Genomic DNA, 12,971 nt, shown 5'->3' on the forward strand with positions numbered 1-12,971 from the left:
AAAAAAAAACTACGAAGATATCATCAATGATGAAGCCGAGCATATTTTTGATATCAACTTCAGAGTACTTGTACGTAGAATAAGAGTGGTGTTGAACAAAGAAATGTTATGGATGACCGATCACATTATATGAATATTTCCCTTTACATTTCAATTCTAATGACGAAACAACTGTCTATGATGTCATAAAGCCTACTAGTCCTTAATCTATCGTGAGGCATGGTCTTGTAAATTGTGGAAGAGTCATAAGTTTTGATGTTGTTGATTTAGAAAAGTTTTGTGATATTAAATTAACTGAAATTTCTGAAGAATTAATTTAGAATCCCCATCCACTTGATGTATACCACTTCTAGCATATACTGTGGCACAATACGTCTAAAGTTTCTCCTTCGACTCAGTTAATATTTTGGTGAACAGCAAAGACAGGGGTTTGATAGAACATTTATTGAATCTGTTTGTAAGTGTTTTTTATGTTTTGGAATCCAGTATACATGTAGGTACGGTAACTCATATTCATTCGTCCCATTGACTAGGATATCAAATGTGTTTAAACCTGAAGCATGATTTTGAAAACGTTCATCTTTTGAAATGGAACTTTGATTATTGTTTAACGTCCCTCCCGAGAATGTTTCACTCATATGGAGATGTCGCCATTGCCGATGAAGGGCTGTAAAATTTTAGGCCTATGCTTGGCGCTTACGGCTTTTGGGTCTGCTTTGACACGGGACCTCGGTTTTTGCGGCCTTATCCGGACGACTGCCTCATTTAGTCGCCTCTTACGACAAGCAAGGGATATCGAGGACCTATTCTAATCCAAGGGAACTTTAAACATCAGTAGGGTTACCAAAGGAGGAATTAATGCAGTTACGTTTCGCCAATTAGGACTATCCACAGGGATTTGCGGAATGAAACGGAACCTTTTAAGATATTTTATTTTTAAAATGTCAATGAAAAGTCTAACAGTTCTGTGGATCATCTCTTTTCTTTAACCATTTTATCAGCGTAAACCTCCTTGCGTTTATTCACTAAATTGCATAAACTAATGCATGATGATAACTTGATGAAACTAAAGACTAAAACAATTATCAAGTATCAGTCGCCAGTTTCGATGTTTTATATCATTCAGTCATTGAATAAACAAAAACACGCATCTTTAATCACTTTCGCCTGGGTGTTACAGTCGAGTTGACATGTCGAGATCACCAACCAGGCTCTAGTAGCTAGTTTCAAGGCTTTGAATTATTCAGTCATATAAAACAATTGAATGTTTTTTAGATCAATAAATCGTTTATCTACCCTTGAAGTACATGTACAATATTCATCTCATTCTCCAGGCTTGGGAAATATTGTATTGCTCAAGTAGCTAATTAAAAGCAATTTATTGACCTCAAAATATTAATAGCTGTATAGTGAAAGGTGGAGATAACGAACAGTGATCAACCTCAACTCCTAAAAAGAATACAAAATAAGAGTTGGGAAACACGGATCCCTGGACACACCAGAGGTGGGATCAGGTGCCTAGGAGGAGTAAGCACTCCCTGTCGACCGTTCACACCCGCTGTGGGGCCCTATATCTTGATCAAGTAAACGGAGTAATCCGTAGTCAAAATCATTGCCTAAAAATCGGTATGAAAAGCGTCAGACAGCATTTGATCCAATGATAGGTTGTATTGGCAAACTAGATCGTTATAACAACCAAAGAATTTGCAAAATGCTGGTTTTATACGAGACTGTTGAAACCCCTGCAGCATCAACTTGTTTGTCAGTAACCTGCCTTAATTTAAAAACTGATCATATGCAGAACAATCTCTTGCGTATCAATTGAGTTTATAGATATAAACACCATACGCAGGTGATAATTGGAATATCACTTACATAAATATGGGAAGTTGATGATTGAGAAGCTGAAGTCATCCCGTTTGTCATAAAGTTTGAGTTGTTACATGTAGTTTGAGACAGATGTTTTTATGTCTAATTCAATTGGATATAATGAATCAACATATGAATGAAAATTACTTTAAAAAATAAAACGTCACCAATATATCTAAATGTCGAGTTGAAGGCCCTAGCTAGGGACAATGTCCTTCTCGTGTAGCTTTTCAATCAATTCTGCCTCATAAGAATATAAGAACAGGTCAGCTAACAAAGGAGCACAATTCGTACCAATGGAAATACACTGTTGGAAGACCCGATCACCAAAAACTACGAAGATATTGTCAATGGGGAACTCCAGCATATATTTAATATCAACTTCAGAGTACTTATGCATGGAATCATATCGGTGTTTAACAAAGCAATTCTAAATCACCGGTCTGTTGGATAGACCATGGTTCCAACGTGTCACGGTAGGTGTTAACATAAAAAAAAACAACTTTCTATGGCTAAAAGTTCCATTCCTACAAGAAAATTTGTGCCAATTCACCTAAAGATGATATGTACATGTATGTACTACATGAGCGAAAAAATCATTAAATTGGTCATAGCATCTACATGTATAGCCCATAGCTGATAGAGTACACTCAATTTCTTTAAAAAAAATTCAGTAATATAATGGTAATACCCCTGAGGAAGTAAAGAAACTAGTCGGGCATACGCAGTTGGCCTTATATTTTTTTTTTATTATAGACCCATCAATGTATCGTTTTTTGATACTGTGGATTTGTGATTCGGTTTTCCGGATCACCACACTGTGGTTTTCTGATTCCGTATCAGTATCCTCTGAAACTGATAACCTCACAATGCAACACCACAACGTTTTTTTGTGGAAAATATTGAGGGCATCACAAACAAAACTGTTCACAATACAATTTCACTGCAGGTCTGCATGTTTGATAATTTGGATTATATTTATTATCTTATAAATGTGGATTTAAAATGCATAAGGGGCTATATAAGAAATGTATCATTACTACAGTAACTGGATCCGAAGAGTTGGATCGCGTTTCGTTGACAGACATGGATCATCAGATCAAACTCCACGCTTCGCGTCTCGTGTGATCTGATGATCCGCGCATGTCAACTTGACGTCATCCAACTCTTCAGATCAAGTTACTGTAGTAATAATATATATCTATTGTACTGTACTACTATATTACACTTAGTTCCTATCAAGGGATTATTTCTTTCTCTTTTCCCCCACCTTTTTTTCCTTCTTTTTCTTTTTAGTAGTTTTAAAACCCTGCACAAGAAAATAACAAATATCAGTGACATATATTTAATAACATAATATTAACAATCTTATTGACAGAAAATCAGTAAACAAATACACCAAAACTTTTTTAAGTCCATGGATTAAAAGAACCTTACTAAACTGTACACACACTAGCATTGAATAATGTATCAGATAGGTAACGAGTACAGGCTAGTTACTGAATATTACATCACATTAGGTTTGGTAATAAATGGTTTTTATGATGCTATATCAGGGTGTACATGAGGCAATGCATTTTATTACTATATACTACTGAGATAAGAGGGCATTTGAAACCAAATGATTTAATGTGCTCGTGGAAATGATAGGTATTATCTACACATCTTGCTGTTTATTAGATAAAAAAAACTTGATAATTCTTATACCAATGAAATTCCAATCTTAGAATTTGTATTTAATATTAATGAAAAAAAAAATGAAGATAAAAAAGTTCAAAGAAATAAAGATCTAGGTGGCTTTCAGCCTTACAATGATCATGTATCTAACCCACAATAGTACCTATTCAAAAAATATATATATAACATCCAAAGTTGCTGAATACACTAAATGAGAAACATGTATATTCTTAATATCAATTAAAAGAAACTAATACATCAAATGTCAGTACATATATTGCACATGTTGGTTTGAGAATCAAAATATGAATAACACACGTTATGGATAAAAATTACACTGTTTCATGGCGTTACCTATTTTAAGACTTTTTTTTAAAGCAGGTACAAGCCACCATGGAATGTACAAATTTTGATTACATACATGGTTTATGACAGAGATTGACAAAACAGAGACAAAAATAAGAACTGAATACAATGTCTGCGAAATCATTGTTCAGATTTTTTGACAATATGGACCAAAATATCTTATTATTGTCTACTCAAAGTTTCAGCTCAAGTCTTCAGTAATGTGGATTTTTAACCCCTAACCAAACTGCGGAGTGCGTATAAATACGTTACCACTTGACAACAACCTTTTCCTTTACACAAATTTCAGGCTACTGCTTTGCATAAAATAATAGTTAAATTTTGTTTCTAAGCTCCGATTATCTTAAAAGTTTCCGATTAATAAAGGACTTTCAATATCTACTGACCAGAGTTTATCACCTAAATATGGCGATATTACAACCAAGTTTCTCACAACAACAAAGTGGTGAGATTAAAACACTAACATCTGGAGTGATTTGGATTTAAGCAAGAGGCCCATGGGCCTAGAATCGCTCTTCAGATACATTGTAGAACAGGCAAAAATTCTTACTAACCAAGATTCATCAAGATGCATCAACTGACAAGTCAAATAGTATTCAAATATAACCGTCAATTTCCAATAGAAGGCCACAGTGACCTACTTTTTGGTCGACACACTCCAAAGATTCAAGATGCATCAACTGACAAAGTTTGATAATTGAAGTCAAATAGTATCTGAAATATTCAGATATAAACGTCAAATTCCAAAAGTAGGTTACAGTGACTACTTTTTGGTCGACACACTCTGAAGACTCAAGAGCCATCAACTGACAAAGTTTGATGATTATAAGTCAAATAGTATCTGAAATATTCAAATATAGCCGTCAAAATCCAAAAGTAGGTCACGGTGACCTACTTTTTAGTCAACACACTCTGAAGACTCAAGATGCATCAACTGACAAAATTTGATGATCCTAGCTTTCATAGTGTCCAAAATATGCATTTAAAATTGAATATGTGAAATTTGAATGTCTGCAAAATTCAAAACGTAGGTCACTGTGACCTACTTTTTTTAAGAAATATGTTTTGAGGCCTCTAGACGCATCAAATTACAAGGTTTGATTATTCTAAACCTCTCGGTATCTGAAATAACAACCTAAAATGTATTCATAAATGATTAGCCATAAAATTCAGAAAGTAGGTCATGGTGACATACTTTATACATCATGATATACTTCAAGCTCCATGATTCATCAACTGACAACTTTTGATGATCATAGGCTCAAAAGTGTCCAAAATATGCATCAAAATCCATTTAATGATAATTACCTGCGAAATTCAAAAAGTAGGTCATCATGACCTACTTTTGAAACAACATGATATTAGGTCCTAAGATGCATTAACTGACAAAATTTTATGATCTTAGTCCTTATACTAAGCAAAATATCAATGTTTTAACAAAACAAAATTTAAGGTCAACTTTGAAGTGACCTGGAGACCACACCCTTTGCCCCAGGATGATGCCTTGAACAATTTTTTATCTACAACATATCCTCATCCGTATGCATAAGTTTGGTGATAATTTGCCCAGTGGTTCTTGAGAAGATTTTTTAGCAACCACTGCTTTTGTTTGCATTTTCCTAATTATCTCCCCTTGTTAAAGGGTCACAACCCTAGTTTTAGTGCAAATGAAAGCCCTTGGGCGAAGAATACCCTGTGACAAATTTGACAAAAATTGGCCAAGGGGTTCTTAAGTTATAGCCCTTTTTCAAAAAAGTTGACTCACACCGCACACCGCACGCCAGACATATGGCCATATGATTAGCTCTTTGAGCCTTCGGCTCAGAAGAGCTAAAAAAAATCTTTGTGAACATTGCAATCGTTTAAAGTTTCTGTAATCTGTTTAATAAGAGATTAATATGATTTTGTATAAGTAATCACTAGGCCTATAACATTAAACTAAGGGTGAAATGTTTTCATTGACAAACAGCATTGAAGATAATATAATAAATAATTCTATATTTAAAACATTAAAGGTCTATTTTTTCTCTCTAATTCACTGCGTGAGTCAATATATATCTTGTTTGCGATAAAAAAAAATGGTAGACCTATCTGTAAAATAATTATAAAAATATTGATTAATGAAATTGATACATGTACTGTCATTATATGTGACAAATCACCAGCTTCAAAGTGTTGTACCACCTTTTCTAGTCTTCTGTGGTTTTCTATCCGTTCCCCTTCTTCCGTTAGTCTCAAAATGATGTGTCTATAAATTTCTTTAAACGACAATATGAGTGTGGCATATGACAATAGTGTTAGATATGAAGTACAGTGTGTGTTTGGTGGGGAGGGGGGGGTGTCATTTCCTGACATATGTGGAATGACTCCTCCACATGCATACATTTTTAACTTTATCTGTATTTCAGCCACAAGAACATTGACGGTTTTCATCTTTTTGTGTTAGAAATCTCCCGGTTTGCCATTTTTCTTGTCAATGTAAACGCGGAAGCTCCCGTGTATAGCTATGGGGTAGCAAGTTCAATGTACATTTATTTTAAGTATATTTTTGAAAATATATTACTTAATTGTTATCAGAACGCAACATCGGAACCCCAAAACACATATGAAAGGTAAAACACATACACTTTCACATAAAAACCATTTATTCTCATCTCTTGAAATATGTACTTCGTACTATAAAAGGCGTTAGTTATGCCCCCTTCAAAGAAGAGGGGCATATTGGTTTGCACCTGTCGGTCGGTTGATCGGTCGGTCGGTAGACCATATGTTGTCCGCTCAATATCTTGAGAACCATTCATTTGATCGTAATGATATTTCATATGTAGGTTGGTTATGAAAAGAAAACGACCCCTATTGTTTTGCAGGTCAAAAGGTCAAGGGTCAATCTACTCTGGACATAGGAATATACTGTCCGCTCAACATCTTGAGAACCCTTTGCTTGACAGACATCAAACTTGGTACACTGATACATTTTAAGGAGTAGATGTTCCCTATTGATTTTGAAGTCACATGGTTAAAGGTCAAGGGTCGAGCTAGACATAGGTATATATTGATACCTCATTGTCTCGAGAATCCTTTGCTTGACAGACATCAAACTTAGTACACTGGTATATCTGTACAAAAAGATTACCCCTATTGATTTTGAGGTCACATGGTCAAAGGTCAAGGGTCAAACTGGACATAGGAATATACTGTCCACTCAGTATCTTGAGAACCCTTTGCTTGATATACATTAAACTTAGTACACTGGTACATCATCAGGAGAAAATGACCCCTATTAAATTTGAGGTCACATGGTGAAAGGTCAAGGGTCAAATCGGACATTGGAATATACTGTCTGCTCAATATCTTGATAATCCTTTCCATGACAGACATCAAACTTGGTACACTGGTACATCATTAGGAGGATATGACCCCTATTAAATTTGAGGTTGCATGGTCAAAGGTCAGGGGTCAAAATTGACATAGAAATATACTCTCCGTTCAATATCTTGAGAACCCTTTGCCTGACAGACATCAAACTTTTTTTTTTTATTTATTATTTTTTATTTCACAAACATTGACATAAGACAGAAGAACATTTGCCATTTTTTTCTAACCACTTTCACACACTTTCATACTCACACTCATACATTTGTTGGTAAGTGCTTGCATTTTTAATATAATTGTAAGAGAAAAATGATAACAATACAGAGCTTGAGTAAATAGATAAAAGTACATGTGGCTTCAAAAGTAGGGGAAAAAAACATTGCTTGAAATAGCAAAATTATGATTTTTTTAAGTTGTCAAAAAGTGTTTTCCATACATGCCAGGTATTTTCAAATTTTTGTATTTCTAAATTCTGATACGCAATACATTTTTCAACCTTGTATTTGTTGTATAGATAGAACAATAGTTCCAAGAATCTTGGCAATTTCGTTTTTTTCAAACAAGAAAAATATATTGTTTTGTATACAGGATAAGGAAGTTTACAATTCTGTTGCCTTTCGACAATGGGAGTTCACCTAATAAAATATTAAGTACATTAAAACCTATTCTTTTGGAAGTTGTTTTATAAATGTGCATGCTCAGATTGCTCCATAATATAGATACTTTTTCACAGCCAATGAAAACGTGTTGAATTGTCTCAACTTCATCATTACAAAAGGTACAACAATCAAAAGACACAACATTGATTTTTTTAAGATAATAATTGACAGGCAGAATTCTATGAAGTAATCTCTATTGTAACCATTGGATAGTAGAGTCCTTGGTAGTCTTAAAACATACAGTAAAAGCATCCTTAACACATATTTCTATTCCATAAGCTACCAGGTCTAAATTCCACTTTGAAACAGAAGTAGGTATATCATGGTTTACATTTAACTGTTTGTAAACAGATTTAGTACATTTAGTTTGCAAAATCAAAGGTTTATAATATATTGGAATATAAGGTGTAAAAGATCTATTGAATAAACCTTTGTTTTCAAACAATTTCATATGAGTTGATATTGCACTCAATACACTGTTATATTGTAATATACAAACTTGGATATCAAATTTATGTTGAAAAAGGTTATGTGATAAAAGATTCCCTTTGTCATCTAGGAAATCGTCTATGAGTTTTACACCTTTTTTATACCAGCTTTTGATAAACAGTGTTTTCATACCCACTCTAACATTTGAATTATAGCACACAGGAATGCTGGGATAGGATTCCTTGTAGAAATTTTTGTCAAAGGATTTTATTACATGGAGCATAGAATTAAAAACATCTTGCCAAAAAACATTATTTTCTGGAATAACACATTCAGAGATAAATGCATCTCCAAAATCAAGTAATTTGTGAACAAAATCATGACCATTAATTGCTTCAAAAACATCTACCCAGGATTTATTTCCCATCAATAACCTTTTCAACCATGAACATTTTAAAGACATGATAAAATTGTTGATGTCCACCATTTTTAGACCTCCATGATGGTGGTCTTGAGTTACAATAGAACGTTTTACTTTGTCACATTTTCCATTCCAAATAAATTCAAAAATATCTTTACTCAATGAATTAATTATCTCCTTTTTCGGTGTTGGTAGTGATAGAAATAAATGGTTATTTTCGGAATAATTAATGTTTTAACCACTGTAACCCGACCAATTGGTGTTAGAACTCGCCTCTTCCAATGTTGTAGCATGCTCTTTATTTTAGGAATCTGTATGTTGTAATTCAAATCTGTAATTTGTTGTAAGTCTACTGAAAAGTTAATACCTAATAAATTGAAAGTTGTTGAACCCCAGTCAAGTTTCCATCTAGTGTGATGAAAGACCTGATTTGAAAACTTTTTAGATCCGATCCAAACAATTTTAGTTTTTGAGTTGTTTACCTTTAAAACAGAAAGTTTAGAGAAAAAAATCTAAGGTATCTAATGCTGTAAAAAGTGACTTAGGTGTCCCATCAAGAGCAAGTGATGTATCATCTGCATATTGACTTATTTTGTGTTCCTTATCACATATCACAATACCTTTTATATCCTTATTTTGTTTAATTAAAATTGCAAGAATTTCTACACAAAGGAGGAACAAATAAGGTGCAACAGGGTCGCCTTGTCTACAGCCCCTCTCAATATTGAATTGAGTAGATAAAAACCCACTCTGTAACACTGCAGCCCTAAAGTTTGTATTAAGAATCTTCACCCATTCAATAATGTATTCACCAAAACCGAAATATCTTAATACTTTATATATAAATAACCATGAAATAGAGTCAAAAGCTTTTTCAAAATCAATTAAAACCAATAGTCCTGGTATATTTTTACTTTCTGTATAATGCATAAGATCATAGATAAATCTGGTATTTTCTCCAATGTATCTTCCCTTTATAAATCCAGACTGGGTGTCTGAAATAAGATGATCTAAAGTAGACTTGATTCTGTTACTAAGACAACCTGAAATAAGTTTATATAAGACATTTAACAATGTAATAGGTCGCCAGTTTTTTAAATATTGTCTAGATTTATCACCTTTAGGCAAACATGAAATAATCCCCAATTGCTGAGAGATGGGAAGCTCTTTTTTTGGAGAAAATACAGTTAACAGATTTTAATATGAGTACTTTCAGATCTGTCCAAAAAAAAATTGAAAAATTCTACACTATATCCATCACTACCTGAAGATTTATTGTTTTTCATATTTTTTAATACTTCAGACACTTCTTTTTCAGATATTGTTCTTTCCAAAGACTCTGAAATATTTTTGTCCAACTTTGGAACACAATTTTGAATAATTTTGTTAAGATCTAAATTTAAAAGTTCTGAATCTTTATTTGTATATAGAGTTTGGTAAAAACATTTAATTTCATTAAGTATATCCGCCTGTTCATAGATCATACCATTTCCTTCCACTTCTAATTTTTTAATAGTTTTATTCAAATAATTGCGTTTTTCTAGATTGCAGAAATACCTTGTGGGTTTTTCCCCTTCCTCTATCCATCTAGCTTTAGATCTTATGATATGACCTTCCATTTTTTCTTTTCTGAAGTTTTCTAAAATCAACCTCTTTTCTTCAATAAGATGCAAGTCTATTTTTTACTCAGTTTCTAAGTGACCTATTTCTTCAAGTAGAGATGTTTTTTGCTTTTCCCTTTGTTTTTTCTTGTAGGAAGAGTATGAAATAGTAACACCCCTTATTTCCATAAATAAAACCTCCAATAGTATACTATCATCAATAGATCTTGTGTTATCCGTGTCACTTTTACTATATTGTCTACATACTTTATGAATAGTTTCTTTGACTTTCTGTACATATTCTTTATCTGAAAGAAGACTATTATTGAATTTCCAAAGTCCACATCCCCTTTTAAAAGAGTTAAATTTTAATTCTACAACAACTATGGAGTGATCTGATCTATAACCAGGTTTAATTAAGTATGTTTCCACAGAATTGGACAAACTTTCAGAGATTAAAATGTAATCTAGACGACCCTGTTTTAAGGGTGTCTTTTTATGCCATGTATAAACCCGTCTATCAGGATTCAAAATTCTAAAATAATCTAGAAGTTGTAAGTCATCCATAATTTCTAATAATTTCTTCCTGGCGTTTGGGTTATTTATTGAAGTATAATTATTTGTATCAATATCTGGGCTTAGTGCAAGATTATCTCCTAAAAGTATATAATACTCATTATCCAGTTCTAAAAATACCTCACGAACATATTCATAAAACTCAGGACTATCAATGTTTGGACCATAAATGTTAATAAGAGTGACGCTATTATCCTCTATTGTTAAGTCTAGGGCAATTAAATTTCCCTCTTTGTCCCTCTTTTCTTGGTGTACCTTGAATTCAAAATTATTGTTAAAAAATAAGGCTACCCCTCTTGCATTTGATTTATAAGAGTTGAAGAAACATTTGTAGCCCCACATGGCTTCAATATATGGTTCTGCTTCAGGAGTGAAGTGGGTATCTTGAAAACATATTATAGAATAACCTTTCGATCTATAAAAATTTAACACATCTTGACGTTTTGATAATGTAGCCAAGCCCTGGCAATTCACAGTAGCAATTTTTATGGAATCAACCATTTTCTAAAGTAAAAAAACTAATATATAACATAAAGCATTGCATAATTGCTAATGGATATTGTACGCAGACATTTACCGACATATACATATAAAAAAAAATTAGCATCTTTATTTGTAAACAAAAAATACTCTCGACCACTTTCACACATCTTCCACACTTGTAAACAAAACCTTAACATTGATCCCGAATGTATTTAGTTTGAGTCCCGATCCCGATGACAAAATACAGGCGCGGATTTTAGGGTTGTCTCCGCAAGAATAAACACACTAGCGCCGGCGTTTAAGTTTCTCATTCACATCATCCAAAATGTCGAATTTATGTCTGTTTCCGCTACTATCGATGGCGAACACTTTACCATTGAAGTACCATGCTGAATGAATCCTAGAGTCTTCGTTTAGGTCGCGTATGAGTTTGGCGTTCATGGGTGTAATATGGTCGTGCATAATGAAGTGTTTCTTCACTCTTTCCTGTGACCGATTCTTTTTCACTCTTATTTTTGTCTCTGGGTCACGAAATTTGGCAATTACCGGTCTTGGACCGTCCCTCCTCCACCTGGTACCCGATGAATGGCCACAATATCTGCAGGTGCCAAATCGATATTGACCGACTCTCTGAGGATTTTGTACAAGTCCTCACGCAAGTTTTCTCCCTGTTTTTCCTCCCACCGCACGAACTTTATGTTACTTTTTTGGGAGTATTGCTGATTTTGATTTGCAAGTCTAATCGCACTGTCTGCTCTACTCTGCAGTAGTTTAAGATTTTCTTTCATACCTCGTAGCTCCCGTGCTTGGTCAGAGAACTTCTCACGTAGCGTCTCAAAGTCAAGGTTGAAGCCGTCTGAGATTTCTCTAATGTGTCCTTTAAATTCTTTCGTATTGTTCTCAAGTTTTTGTTCAAATTCTTTCTTTACATCGGCTTTGATTTCTTTTGTGGTGTTTTCTTTCATTTCTGTCAGAATTGTGCTTTTCACGACTGCAATGATTTCCTCTTTCATTTCCTTTTTTATCTCCTCTAGAATAGAGGACACAATGTCTTTGATTTCTATTTTGCTCACCATATTGTCTTTGATTTCCGACAAACTGTCCTGAATCAATTTCAAGTCCATCGAAATATTTAATGTGCCTGGATGGGCCCCGCCTGATGGAGAGTCCATATCTGAGCTGTCTGTTCTCTTCTGTTTTTTAGCCGACGCTTTTTCAGACACTGTGGAACTTCTAACGGCTTGAGGAACACAGTGTAAATTTAACTGCACCAATTTTCTCTCCGGTGTTTTTAGAATTTCCGTTTGCTTTCTATCTGTTTTTTTTTCTCTTTCTTTTGCTTATTGTCCGCCATTGAGTAGTAATCACGATAGACACAAAGATTCACAATATCTTCCAAAAAGTATCCAAAATACTCACATGCGTTTTAAAGTATCACAGTAGTGTCAATCAGATTCCAAATATTTAAAAAATCCGGCTTATGAACGTCAAAAAACGTCAAAAATAGAACAAATTTGA

Source organism: Ostrea edulis, chromosome 10, assembly GCF_947568905.1.
Source record: "Ostrea edulis chromosome 10, xbOstEdul1.1, whole genome shotgun sequence".
NCBI lineage: Eukaryota > Metazoa > Mollusca > Bivalvia > Ostreida > Ostreidae > Ostrea > Ostrea edulis.